Here is a 13852-nt window from a genome sequence, read left to right on the forward strand (position 1 = left end):
GAAATCGGGAAACACATTCAATTTGCTGCACCTTCAATCACAATAAATCCATACAAATTTCCGTTTTCCACTCTCCCCCCAACAACATCTCTTTTCAAATGCAAACTAAGCAAATTTTAATTAATGAAAAATTGCAATTAAAAAAGCGGCCCTGGCAACTACACGTTTTTTTTTATGCAGTCGGCGTCGCCGTAGGAAAAGGAAAAGAGCAAGGCAGTCACTCCGCAGGCAAAGAAAAACACAAAAATCCTGGGCCCAGTAAATGCAAAAAAAAAGGAAAAGTAAACAACGCACCTACAGATCCCAGTATATATATGTATAGACTAGGTATATAGGACTAGATGGGTGGCAGTGGGTGGGGTGCGTTTTTTCCTAAGCTGCCAGCGTCGCCGATTAACATAAACACGCAAAAAACATTAACAAGAGCAGCGGCAGGCATTTGTCTCTTTTCCCTTTTGCATTTTCCAGCCTCAACTTTGGCCAACGGCAACGCAGTTAGAAAAGCCAACAGCAAAAAAAGGGGGAAAAACTAAGCCAAAAAAAAAAGCCAAAGATATTTCATACATAGATAACGCGGCGTATGTGTAATGTGCAAGTGGGATGGAGATAGAGGAGAACTGCTCTCTCCCTCACTCATTCTCTCATTACACTCATTTCGCATAGTTTGGGGCTGGCGCATAGGCAATTTTCCACAAGCACACACACACAAACACACAGGGAAAAAAAGCGGAGCTGCAGCACCCAAACCCAATCACAAAAACGCGTTAATAAGAGGAAAACGTGGCGCAAAAAACTACACACACACTCATGAATACACGTACACAACTACAGTTATACTTGTACGAATACCAATACCAAGGCAGGCGAGGGCAAGAGCGATTTCCCCCCAGCAACCTGGCTCGGCCAATCGCAGAATTTGTTTACGAATCGTGCGGCAAAAGCAACAGAAAGAAAACACACATACACTTGGGGAAAAAGAAAAATTCTCTCGCGTTTTGCTCTTTCTCTCTCTCTCTCTCTCGCTGCCCGCTTTTCCCCTCCTCTCTCTCACCTCTCTTTGGCGCGGCACAGTTTTTATTTCTTTTCCAGCGAAAACCACGTGCTCAGCTCTCTTAAATGGCCGCGCTCTCTCTTTGCTTCGTTCAGTTTTTCCCAAGAGATTGCCGCAGCAGCAGCAGCAGCGAAAATTGAGCGAGGAAAACCTGTCGCCTCCCTTCCTTCCTCCCCCTTCATGGTTGGCTTGGCAAAACGGGTTTTTTCTTTCTGGCGATTGACGTTTTAGTTAATATGGTCAACAAATTTTAATTGAATGGTCCATGTTTGTAAATGTTTGATGAATGAATGCAGGGGGGGAGAGGTGGTAGAGAGAGGGAGGAAAAGTGCCAGCAATTCAGCCAATTCGATTAGTCAATATGTATTCCTGGGGCAGAGCATTTAGTTTAATTTATCGATAAAATTCGATATAACGAGATTTGGAGCTTTTAGGAAGTTGGGAAAGATTTTTGTTGAGAAATGGAGGAAATCAGATCAAATATATTTGGATTGTTTAACTGTAATTCACTCCTCCTCATCCCTATACTTCGATTTTATGTATTTCCAAATCCAAAACCTATTCTACCTAACTATTATTTCATTTACAGTTATCGTTATCTGTTTCAGTTATTAAATGATATCCTAAAATTTCAATACAACCATTTGTTATCTATCTTTCCGTACAACTCCAACGCTACTTAATTACACATAATTAGGAAAAACCCTATCCCACCCATCACTCACAACACTTTACGACATTCATTAACCCAGAAAAGTAGCGGTATAAAAATATAGCAATGTACCCACGAAGAATTTTTTTCTATTAGCCAACAATCGATTACGTAGCTTATGACCTGCGTGTCCGGGCTATAAGCAGATATACCTTAACTTTTTGTTGGGGGAAAGAGGCAGGCACTATAGTCTAGGTAAATGGAAGAAAAGGAAGAACAAGGCTAACAGTTAAATGAAACGGTAAACATAACGCATTAAATGTTAATGTCGCCTAATTGTGTAATTCGTGGTGTCGCCTCTTTGGCTGTCATTTACATGGGGCATAACAATAGTCCTGCTCCTGCCCCCCCTTTAATAGCAACGGAATAGCTTTGGAATAGCCACTAATGAAGCCACCAAGGTGAGCGCTAATGAAGTAATTACAACAATTAATTTAATTATAAATTAAGCTATTGTTGCTGTTGTCGTGACATTTATGGCCAATGGTTCAAAGGGTGTGCGTGTGGCATCAGAGGGAGAGAGGGTAGTTTGGGTAGCGGTTTGTTTAGTCAACATGTTTACAAAGGACAATGAAGGACAAGCACAGGTACAAGGACCAGAAAAAAGCTTTAATTTGGTAAAAAATATGAAAAGAAACTCTTTTTTATATTTTCTTTTATTTTTTAAACATTATTAAAGCTTCTCTTAATGTTAATAATTAATTTATTGCTTAACTTATTAATTAAAAGGTTTATTAAATACTAGTAAGGGTTTATTTATTTTACATTACTCCTTTAATAATTTAATAACCCTTCTGGAATATTTATCGGAAACATTCAATACCCCATACTCTTTCATAAAATCACGCATACGCCGTGTGAAACCGCGGGAAAACATGGTCATGAGTATGCGTATTCATGTGAACTAATGAGCACTGCAAACATGAACATCCACACCGCCACAAGTACACACACACACACACACACACATCGATGTGCAATTTTCATTTCAAATATTTTCCATATTTTCACACCTTGTCAACTCGTTTGGTTTGCCGTTTTGGTTTTTGGTTTTGGGCTTATTGGCTGCCAACTCGCACTTAATTGAAATATAAAATAAGCCAATTAAAATTAAAATTATTGCCACGCATTATGGCCTCTGTGTGGTGTGGTCACCCCCAAACTCCCTAAATCCCTACCTTCCACCGACCGATGGCAGACAGTTGATAGCCCCTGGCTGGTATTTATTGAAAATTACTGCAAATGAGCCGGAGGTTTGGGGCTGCAACTGTTGATAATTTGTAAATTATTGCATTGATGATAAAATTGCTACTTTACATATGCATATCGGTGGTTTCAAGGGGGGTATGAATGTTCTTTTTTCAATGAGAACTTAATGAACTTTTTGGTTTTAATTGTTTTTGTGGGAAGTTAAGGAATTGAGGGGATTAAATAAATTAGAGGGGAGGGAGTATATTAATAAGAGGGATTTGTAAGTGAAACTAAACCTAAAAAACGTAGCTTCCAAGTAATTATTATAAATAAAGAATACACATCATTGTATTAATTTCAAATCCCCCAAATATCCTTAAAAATAATCAAGCTAAATATTATTATTTCCTTCTTTGTTTCTACACTTTTGGAAACCCTTTTTCATCCCTACATTAGTGCCAAACTATTTCCTGAACAGCTACTCAAATATCGTTGGATATTTTGCCTAATTGACTACAAGTATGGCAAACCTTACCTCATTTACCCCCCTCAAGGCTGGCAAGCACGGACACAGCTCGAAAATTGTTCGATGGAAAAGCGTAAAATTCAATATTTGAGCATTTGCAACACATGCCCGAGCAAAAACTGAAAACGGACCAGAACAAAAAGGGAGTAAAACAGGACAAGGGAGGGAGATCTAGAAGGAAAAAGAGGAGGTGGAGAAGGTGTCCTAAGGTGGCTTGTTCCTGGTGGAGTTGCAGCTTGTAAGTTGGCTTCTTACCTGCCGGTGGTCCGTCTGTCTTTTGCCAGTTAGCGATGCCTTCGAAAAGTTTTTGGCCAGGACAACGCTGCTCCCCAGGTCCTTGCGCCTGCATTTTGGGTCGCGCAATTATTTAATGAAGTTATACAATTTTGCCCATGTGCTGATCAGGTACGTACCTGCACTTGGAGAAAAATATGAGAGAGAATCTATAGAGGTAATTGAAGAATATAATTCTAAAGATATTATCAGGATTACATCTCGGCTTAGCTGGATTTGACAGAAGAATATTTATATTTAGAGTAATAAAAATAGAGTCTTATGTTATTTACTTATTTAAAATATATAAAATTAAAGTTCCATCTTCTTTTTCCCAGTGCACAAATACAGTAAGTTATATGTATGTGCGTGTCCGTGGGCTGCGGTGAAAATTTCATTGCCTCGCCTGACTTTTGTTGTAATTTGATTTTTGGTTTGTTGGCTTTTGTTCGAGTTCGCCCATCGCTCAAAAACTTTCATGCAGCGGCGGAATTCAATTAAGAAATGTCAAAATTTTATTGAACACAATGCTGCAGATTCTGAATTTTGCTTCAGGGTCACACAAGCCGCAGTCTCCATCCCTTTCCATACTTCCTAGTTTCTACGATATCCCTGATATCCAGGACATTAATTTAGGCACGCCAATAACCTTTGCGCACTTTTGCTGCATCAATTTTCATTAAAACGCGCGCCCGCGTGCAAAAAAGTTGCGTTTTTTTTCGCGAAAAAGTTAGAAAACCGTAAGCGGAAATGAATCCCATGTGCATAAATACGTATAAATCCAAAAATAAATTGAATTAAAAAAGGCGAGAGCACATGAGCAAAAAAAAAAAGCAAAGACAAAACCCAAAAAGAAAAAAAGGAAAACGCGCTGGTCCAGCCGGCAATTGGAGTGAGCATAATAAATTCGAGCATCAGACTTTGTTTGGCTTAGTCAATGGTCCACATAGCTGCAAAAAAAAGCAACGCAGAGGAGTCCTAACCATAGCAGCTCTAGGGAACCCGTGGGTGGAGGAAAAGAAGCCAAGCCAAAGTCCAGGAAGAGCGGAAGGAGTCAACAAACTGAGTGAAATCGCGAATTTATTGTTGACGCGTTTCCCTGGAAAATAATGGGGTTTGAGATTCTCTTACTGGTTTTCTAGTTAAATTTAATAAATATTTTACTAAATTCAATTAATTTGAAAAAGAAAATAAATATATATCGGCGAACAGATATTTTCTGTAGGCACGTCGTCGATATTGTTCTCCTGTTGCCTCAACCGCTGTTGATCCATACCAAGCTCTGGCTGATGCGGTGAGTCTTCGCTGCCAATGTTGCTTTCCATATCTTCTTATAATTCACACACGTGTCACAACCTCGCTGCATCAAAGCCAGAGAAAGAAGAAGGTAGCCAAAAGCGAGTGTGACCAAACCTAGCAACGCAAACGAAGCCACACCAGACTCAGTTCACTAACTGAGTCCCCATACCACCAGAACTAGTACCTATTACAAGATTAGTAACCAGCTCAACCCATGGTCACACCATAAAGCCTCATGCCTACTTCAGAGAAAGCCTTTCTCTCCGACACGGCCATTCTGACATATACACGTCCTCGTGTCCACCATAACGTATCAGTTTCACTGCAATTTTACAACTTTATAACTTTATTGAATACTTCAGAAAACTTAGTTCACTAATTTCAACTCATATTCCATACCAAAACGTTACTTCTATTGTTATATGTCGTAGGATTATCTTAACAAAACTTCCATTTTCATTTTTATCTTTTAAACATCGTTAACTTAAACAATAATCAGATCCCTGCTCGTCCATCGCCCACTTGGCTTCACGAATTCATTAATTTCATACATTTCTCGTCCATCGCCCAACACTTGGCTTCACGAATTCATTTACATCTCTCGTCCATCGCCCAACACTTGGCTTCACGAATCCATTTACATCTCTCGTCCATCGCCCAACACTTGGCTTCACGAATCCATTTACATCTCTCGTCCATCGCCCAACACTTGGCTTCACGAATTCATTTACATTTCTAAAGCAACCCTCTTCCATCGTCAATCACATGACGAACACTATTCTGTTTCAATCGGCTCTTCCAACTGAATTTGTTCTTCATTATTTACATCAAGCTCTTCTGGAATTTGCACATCCGGTAACTTTCGCAAACTTTCGTGTGGATACTTGTAACGCCTATTGTTCTGTGTAGACTTCAAAACGTATCGGTCTCCGTCCAATACCTCGACCACCAAAAAAGGTCCTCTGAACTTTGGGTCTAATTTCGTTTGTTGTCTCTCACTGTTTTTAAGTAACACAAAATCACCCACACTGAATCTAATTACCTTAGCCTTATTTTTATCAAATTGTGTCTTCTCATATCTAGCAACCTCTTTCATGTTTTTATCAGCCAGCTCCCTTAATTTAATCTTGTCGATTTCAGTTTCAGTATCACTAATAGGGATCAATCCCAGTGGACGCGCCACTTTTCCAATCAAAAGTTCTAAAGGGCTACACTTAGTGCTACGATTAATTGTACAGTTAAGGGCCAACTGTACATCCCCCAGTGCATCTTGCCACGATCTAGAACTTGTCTCAACCGCCGTCAACAGATTCTTTAGTGTACTCATGACCCTTTCCACTTGACCGTTGGCTCGACTTGCGCCTGTTGCAACTAAATGTAATTGTATTTTTTGATTAGAACAAAATTGCACAAACTTTGTACCCGTAAAGCTGCGCCCCTGATCAGCAATCAATCGTGTTGGTACGCCAAAAATAGATATTGAAGATTTCATTGCGTTTATACAAGTATTAGCATCCAAAGAAAAACTGTGAAACAGATACACGTATTTAGTAAAAGCGTCGATTTGTACAATAATGTATTCCTTACGATCACTTTTTCCGCTCAATTTTCCGGATATATCTATGTGAACGGTGTGCCAAGGAATGCTTATTTTTGGAATTGGGTGTAATTCGATTTGGGGTTTTCCTGACGTACCCTTAGAGACTCTGCATGTGATACAGTTTTCCACAAATCTTCGAACATATTTTGCCATACCAGAAAACCAGTAATGATCATACACCTTATCTAGCGTTTTTTTCCATCCTAGATGCATGATCGACTCATGTACTTGATTTATAACTGACCAGCGGAACGTACGAGGGACAACAGGTAAACAACGTGTTCTTGAATTCCTCTGAATTTTTCTATACAAAACATTTGACCTAATTTCATAAGTGGCAACTAATGCCAGTGGTAAGTCATCATTCTTCAACTTAGTTACAATTTCTGATATTTCTGGGTCCTTTTGTTGTTCCACCAGAATCCAGTTTTCCGAAATTTCTGTTAAATCAATTCGCTTCTCCTCTATTTTACTTGGTACTGACTTATTCGTTTGACGCACCGGATTCCTAGATAGAAAGTCTACGTGTGCCATGCGTTTACCCTCTCTGTATTCAATTTCAAATTCAAATGCTTGTAGAAACTCCCACCAACGATAAACCCTAGGTGACAATTCGACTTTGTTTCGAGAAGATTTGATTGCATTACAATCTGTAAAAATCACGAATTTTCTCCCATGCAAATAGTGACGAAAATGTTTTACAGCATTCACAACCGCTAACGTTTCCAATTCATAAGATGTGTATCTAGACTCACAGGAGCTAGTTGCTCTGCTATAATATTCGACTACATGAGGCCTAGAATTTATGCGATGCAAGAGGATAGCACCATAACCGATAGAGCTGGCGTCGGTATGTAGTTCTATCGGAAACTGTGGATCAAAAATAATCAAAACAGGCTTGTTTGTTAATACACCGATGATTTTACCGCGAATTTCTTCATGCTGTGTTTGCCAGTCAAAACTAGTCTTTTCGGATGTCAGAAAATATAAGGGCTTCATCAGTTGTGAAAACCCCGGAATGAACTGACGAAAATATGACGCTAACCCTATGAATTGTCTTAAAGTAGTAACTGACTTCGGCGGAGGCAACGCCATTAGCGATTCTATTTTGTTTGAGTTTGGACGTATCTCTCCCGCTTTTATCTCATACCCAAGATAGTGAACTGTAGTTCTCAAGAAAAAGCACTTTGAAATATTGAATGAAAATCCTGCCTTCACTAAAATGTCTAAAACGAGTTTCAACCGCTCGAGTGCTTCTTCCTTTGTTTCTGCCACAATTAGTATATCGTCCATATAAACTATTACAAACGAATGAGCAAGGCTATCTAGTGCCTTCAACACAGCTCTTTGAAACACTGCAGGTGCGTTCTTTAATCCGAAGGGCATCGAAAGAAATTCGTACTGCCCATCAGGAGTAACAAAAGCAGTATAAACAATTGATTCAGGGTGCATTGAAATCTGATAATACCCGCTAGCCATGTCAAGAGAAGTGAAATATTTAGCTCCCCTAAGTCTAGATATTTGGTCTGATATCAACGGTAATGGGAACTTATCTGCAACTGTATTTTTATTTAACTCCCTATAATCGACACAGAGTCTAGCTGAACCGTTCTTCTTCTTTACCAATAATGCAGGACTAGCAAATGGCGAACTACTAGGCCTGATGACTTTAGCTTCAATTAATTCATTAATTTTAGCGCGTACTAACTCCCTTTCACTTGGACTAAATCTGTATGGTCGCCTTTGCACAGTCTTAGTCGATTCAATCAAACGAATATGCATTTCCCCAGTATTCACACGCGTTTGCGGAGTGCCTTCGATAAAAGATTTTGAGTGTTGCTTTAGTAATGATATTAAACTTTCTTTTTCTTTTCCGTCCATATCAGTTTCAATTTTATCAAAATTAGTGGGTTGAATGGTCTCACAAACGTTTACAATTTTAGTTTGAACAATCTTAAAATTATCGTAAGAAACTTCCACTGAAAATCCCTGAGCCAATATTTCTCTGCCAATTACAATATTATTTTTCATACACTCATCTGGTACTATATGAAACAAAACTGCCAAAGAATTACCATCAACCATGATGTTTGATTCGACTTGTGCGGTACTGCACGTATTGGCATTACCTATTCCCCTTAAAGAGACAACGTTATGAATTCTCTTACCAACTAGCTTATTAGAAACGCTTTCCTTAATTAATGAGCACTCAGCTCCCGAATCAAAGGTAATTGGAAATCTCTCACCATGAACCAACATGCTCGATTTAGGCTCTCCAACAACGCACAGCTCCACTCTTTTTTCCGATTTCGCTCCCATTCCAGTATGCTGCACTCTTTTTTGACAATTAGTTGCGATGTGTCCCGGCTCCTGGCATCGGTAGCAAGTCACATTTGCCCTTCCATGACGAGGCGGTCCAGAGCGCCACTCGTTTCCAGCCGGCGAAGGTTGAAATCCCATTCGAGATTTACAGTCTTGCTTTTTATGTCCCGATTTTCCACACTGGTAGCATTTGAGTTCAGTTTTAACTCGCTTGGTCTCGGGTTCCCAATTGGATGTAGTAGGACGCTCTTTCAGCACTGCGAATACTTGCAGCTCCGCTTGCAGTTCACGGCGATTGTTTACATGCGTTGTGTGTACCATTCGTTGCATACGCCGGTCGAAGTTAGCCATGTGGCCAAGAACCAGCGCGATGAAAATTTGTTCAGAATTCAAATTACGAAGTTTTGTGCATAGTGATGTCACGCTGCGACTTGCATAAACAGGCAGACTCTCGCCGTTGCTTGGACCACTATTAAGAAAATTCAAGATGACTGCGGCTGGCGTCTCCGATGTCTCGTATCGCTGCTCGAACAATTGCCGGAACTGTTGCCAAGTTATTCCTGGATAGCATATTTGAGACAACCATTGTGCCGCTCCGCCCTCCAACGCTTTGGTCAACGCTAATATGAGTGCGCTGTCATTCAGTGGTTTTGCTCGCAAAATGATGTCGACCGTAGCACACCACTGTGTGGCATCCACACCAGCAACGTCGGGATTATACTTTGGCAGGCAAATCTCACTCGTCGACTGTAACTCGCTCGCTGGCATCTGTATCTTCTTCACCAATTCCAGAAAGTTGAGATTTTGCTGCTCCAGCAACGCTAAGACATTTGTTGAAGAAGTTGGGTTAGGGCCGAATCCCACTTCTGATATCGGCGAACAGATATTTTCTGTAGGCACGTCGTCGATATTGTTCTCCTGTTGCCTCAACCGCTGTTGATCCATACCAAGCTCTGGCTGATGCGGTGAGTCTTCGCTGCCAATGTTGCTTTCCATATCTTCTTATAATTCACACACGTGTCACAACCTCGCTGCATCAAAGCCAGAGAAAGAAGAAGGTAGCCAAAAGCGAGTGTGACCAAACCTAGCAACGCAAACGAAGCCACACCAGACTCAGTTCACTAACTGAGTCCCCATACCACCAGAACTAGTACCTATTACAAGATTAGTAACCAGCTCAACCCATGGTCACACCATAAAGCCTCATGCCTACTTCAGAGAAAGCCTTTCTCTCCGACATATAGAAAAATATTTAGTAATTTTTTTAATTCTTAAAAGCTCTTTTCTGATATAATTTTCATTCATTACCTTTCCTTTTGCTCCCCAGCGATCCTCTAACCTTTTCTCTTCAAAAAAAGAACAAAGTCATTTATCTTATTTTGTCAAAAAATTGTCAGCGTCAAAAAAGTAAAAAAAAGCAACTGCTGCTAGGGAAAAAAGGGTCCTGGCTAAGCAGTCCTTGTCTGGCTTCCGGTTTCCTGCAGCATCTTTCCGCGCGCCACTCTCCTCCATGCTCAGTGCTCTGTTGACAGCAATTGTAACAATTACAAGTTGATATGTCCTGGCCAGCTGGCCAGTCTGACTGTCTGGCTATATCTACATACAAACATATACATATATCCTTGCGCCGTCTAAGTCAACTGATTTAAGTGATATTTATGCCAACAGACGCCGCGGCAAGCGTTCAATGGAGCAAGTGATAAGCGTGCACCACTTGACGGACAACTATGCGGATGCGGATGTGGATGTGGATGTGGATCTGACTGCTGAGGAGAAAGAGTCCTGGAACTCGTCCTGATTAATGGCTGATGCGCGGCAAAGGATAAGGGACATGCGAGACAGCTCTGAGTGGAGTTTTGGAGGTGTTTGAAGCTCGCTGGCTGATGGTATACATTTTGTAATGTTAACACGACGTAAGACACAAGTTGGAAAGTGACGCTAGTTTCCCTGCGGGCAGGCAAACTAATTTATCCCTGTTTGTTGATTACAGGATATGATTTTGGGAGGTGGATATTCTTTTTAGGGACTCTACATAAATTTTTCATAGATTAAATGTGGATTACACAGGAGAAAGGGGGTTAGAAACCACACAAATTTCGAGCAAAGTAGTTAAAACCTTGGTGAGTATATTAAAGGATTATAAATTATTGTATAAAAGCTGAAAACACTCTTAAAGTATATAAATAAACTGTACAAAATATATTTCATTTCAGAAAATATCTAAAAAAATAGTTTCTGGTTCTAAAAATATTTTTTTAGAATTAAGCCTACAGTTAAACAACTTTAAACCAATTTCTGTGCCTAATTTAATTTAAATATTAATAAAAATAGCTTTTAACTTTATTTAATTTACAAAATACGTTACATTTAATGGGTATCCCATTTCCTTCCTCCTTAATGTTTCCCTAGTTTTTTCATTTGTTTAATTTTGTGCCTGCCACACCAGAAGGTACATTGATTACAAGTGCTGTAGGCCAGGTTGCCTCTTGGTCCCAGGAGTTGTCCAGCATAAATATATAAGCTTTATCCCCTTCCAGTTGCCACCTTCCTCGTTTTTTTTTGCTACTCATTTGCGGACCGCAAAAGTTATGTTGTCTCATTAACTTTTAACTTGTTCGCGGGGTTATTTGAGCCCTTTTTTTTCGCACACGTTCTCTTCAACTTTGGCAAGGACTCAACGGCGGTCCAGGGACATTGTTAGGGTAACGAGCGCTGTAAAAATATTATTTTTATTACTAACAAAAAAATGGCAAAAATGTAAGAGGAGTAGGGGAAAAAAGAATACAAATATTGTTTGGCTGGGGCCAACTCGAATTGCAACTAGAAAAAGTGGTTCTTGGTGAGAGCTAAGCTGTCGACTTGACAAGCGGAAAAAGTGTATAAAAATATTTATATATATATGAAAATTAATTTTAATGCAACGGAGAGAGGAGAGAGTGCAAAGCAAGGGACGAAAAAAGCTGAAATTACATATGATGTTTTAATTAGTGAGCAACGGAATGAAAAAATAAATGCTGCACAAAAATAATTGAGTTGAGGTTTTTTGTCTTTTCGACTTTTAGCTTTGAGCAGCAGCAATTAAATGAGTTTTGGATTACTCAAAAGTTTGCAAGAAATTCTCTTAATTGTATTTTATTTGATGAAAAGAGAGATTTAAGAAAATAAAGGGGATTTTAGTTTAAAATTCAATTTTAAAGTGAATAGAGTAAGTGCAGTAGGAAACTATATGATTGTACTATTTTTATATTTTTAAAAATTATAATAAAATAGTTAAAGCTTTTTCTTTTTATAAATTCAAGCTTGAAGTTTCCTTCTTAAATTTTATTTGTTTTATTTTCCAAAAATAACTATTTTTAAAAATTTAATAGGGATGTTATTAAACATTTAAAAATTCTTTGTAATTAAATAATGTTTTGCATTATTTCCAGAAAATATTTAAGCAGACTTTTTTTAATTTCTTACAATTAAAATTGATAGCAGGATTAATTTTAAACTTAAACAAAAAATTCTTTATGTTAAAAAAGAACCTCGAAATATTTACTTTCTGAAATATTCTTTTTAAACTTTTTGCTTCTACTACATCAACCATTTGCCAGTTTTGTTTTTCTAATTTCTTTTGCGCGGAAATTAAAATTTTTGCTTGCTCGCGCTCTGCCATTTGCAGGAGCTTTTCCGCCCCACAGCCACCCACTTAATGCAATCTAAGCGCAGCTGCTGCATCATTACGACACTCTCGGTGAGTGTGTGTGTGTGTGTACATAGGGGGGTATATGTGTGTGTTTGAGAGTGGGGTGTATGTGTCCTGCGAGGGGCGCTTGTGTGCTTTGCTTCCGCTCAGATTTAATTTCGTTCAAGTGAAAAGGAGGAGCCCGGCCAAAAAGGGGGTGAAACGCAGTCATCCAACTATGCGCCGCCTGTTTGAACTTTTTAGTTTACACTTTTTTTTTTTCACGTCCTCCTACATTTTGCACACTTTTCTATTTCATTTTTTTTTCGCTGTTTCGTTACTGACTATAATTTAATTCCGCCTGCATTTTTCATTTGCGGCACTTTTGGCGTTTCACCTGGCCGCCAGGTGTTGTGAGTTATGAGCGCTGAGAGCTGTGCGAGAGCTGAGCTTTGCCTTGGCAAATTAGAAAAAAATTCTAATAAAAAAGAGGCAAGCACGGGAAATGTACGAAAAAAAAAAGATGGTGAAAAATAGGAAATCCTCATGAGATTTGGTTAGGGAATCAGAGCATACAGAGGCGAAATATCAAAAAAGGGGTTTTAGTTACTTTTGGAAAAGAAATTTAAGGTAAAGTAACTTTAATAAATAAAATAAAAATAACTAAAAATTGTTAATTACTAATTTTTAAATCTATAAATTCAAGGTCTTTTGTTTTTTAAATAAACAAATATTTTTAAAGGTTTTTTATTGTTAAAAAAGTCTGAAATCCTGGTAAAACTGCAAATCAGGCCGGGCTTCAAACCAATCTTACTTTGAAAATAAATTTTTAAATATAGAAAAATATATTTTAAATAATATAAAACTTTACTTTAATGACATTTGATGCCTTCTACTATAAAAAAAAAAATTCAAACTGCAATATAAACTTGGTTTATAGTAGACTTATATACTTTACAATTCCCTCTAAAGCATTTTTCATTTATAAATTGGCATCTAGGAATAAGGGCACAATTTTATATATTATTATTCATATCAAACTACACATTTTTTAAGAAGCTTCAGTTGCCCAAAAAGTTTAGAGCTCCTTGGCTGCTCTCAATTTTACTCAGAATTGACTTTTTCTTCAAAAACTTATAATAATAGCAATTAAAATATCTCCGCTCAGGCTGGATACCAATTCCAATCAAGCATGTGTTTACATTTTAAAT

General features: G+C 38.6%; 1 long non-coding RNA gene across 1 annotated transcript; it reads right to left on the bottom strand.

Annotated features, from left to right (window-relative positions):
* Positions 1–5414: 5414 nt before the first annotated feature.
* LOC138928162 (uncharacterized) lies at positions 5415–7136 on the bottom strand. Its single transcript, XR_011444650.1, has 3 exons — positions 6640–7136; positions 6475–6578; positions 5415–6414 (listed from the first exon to the last, which is right to left on the bottom strand). It is a non-coding gene; the product is annotated as an uncharacterized lncRNA (long non-coding RNA).
* Positions 7137–13852: the final 6716 nt, after the last annotated feature.

This window comes from Drosophila kikkawai, chromosome 2R (assembly GCF_030179895.1).
Source record: "Drosophila kikkawai strain 14028-0561.14 chromosome 2R, DkikHiC1v2, whole genome shotgun sequence".
NCBI classification, from domain to species: Eukaryota; Metazoa; Arthropoda; class Insecta; order Diptera; family Drosophilidae; genus Drosophila; species Drosophila kikkawai.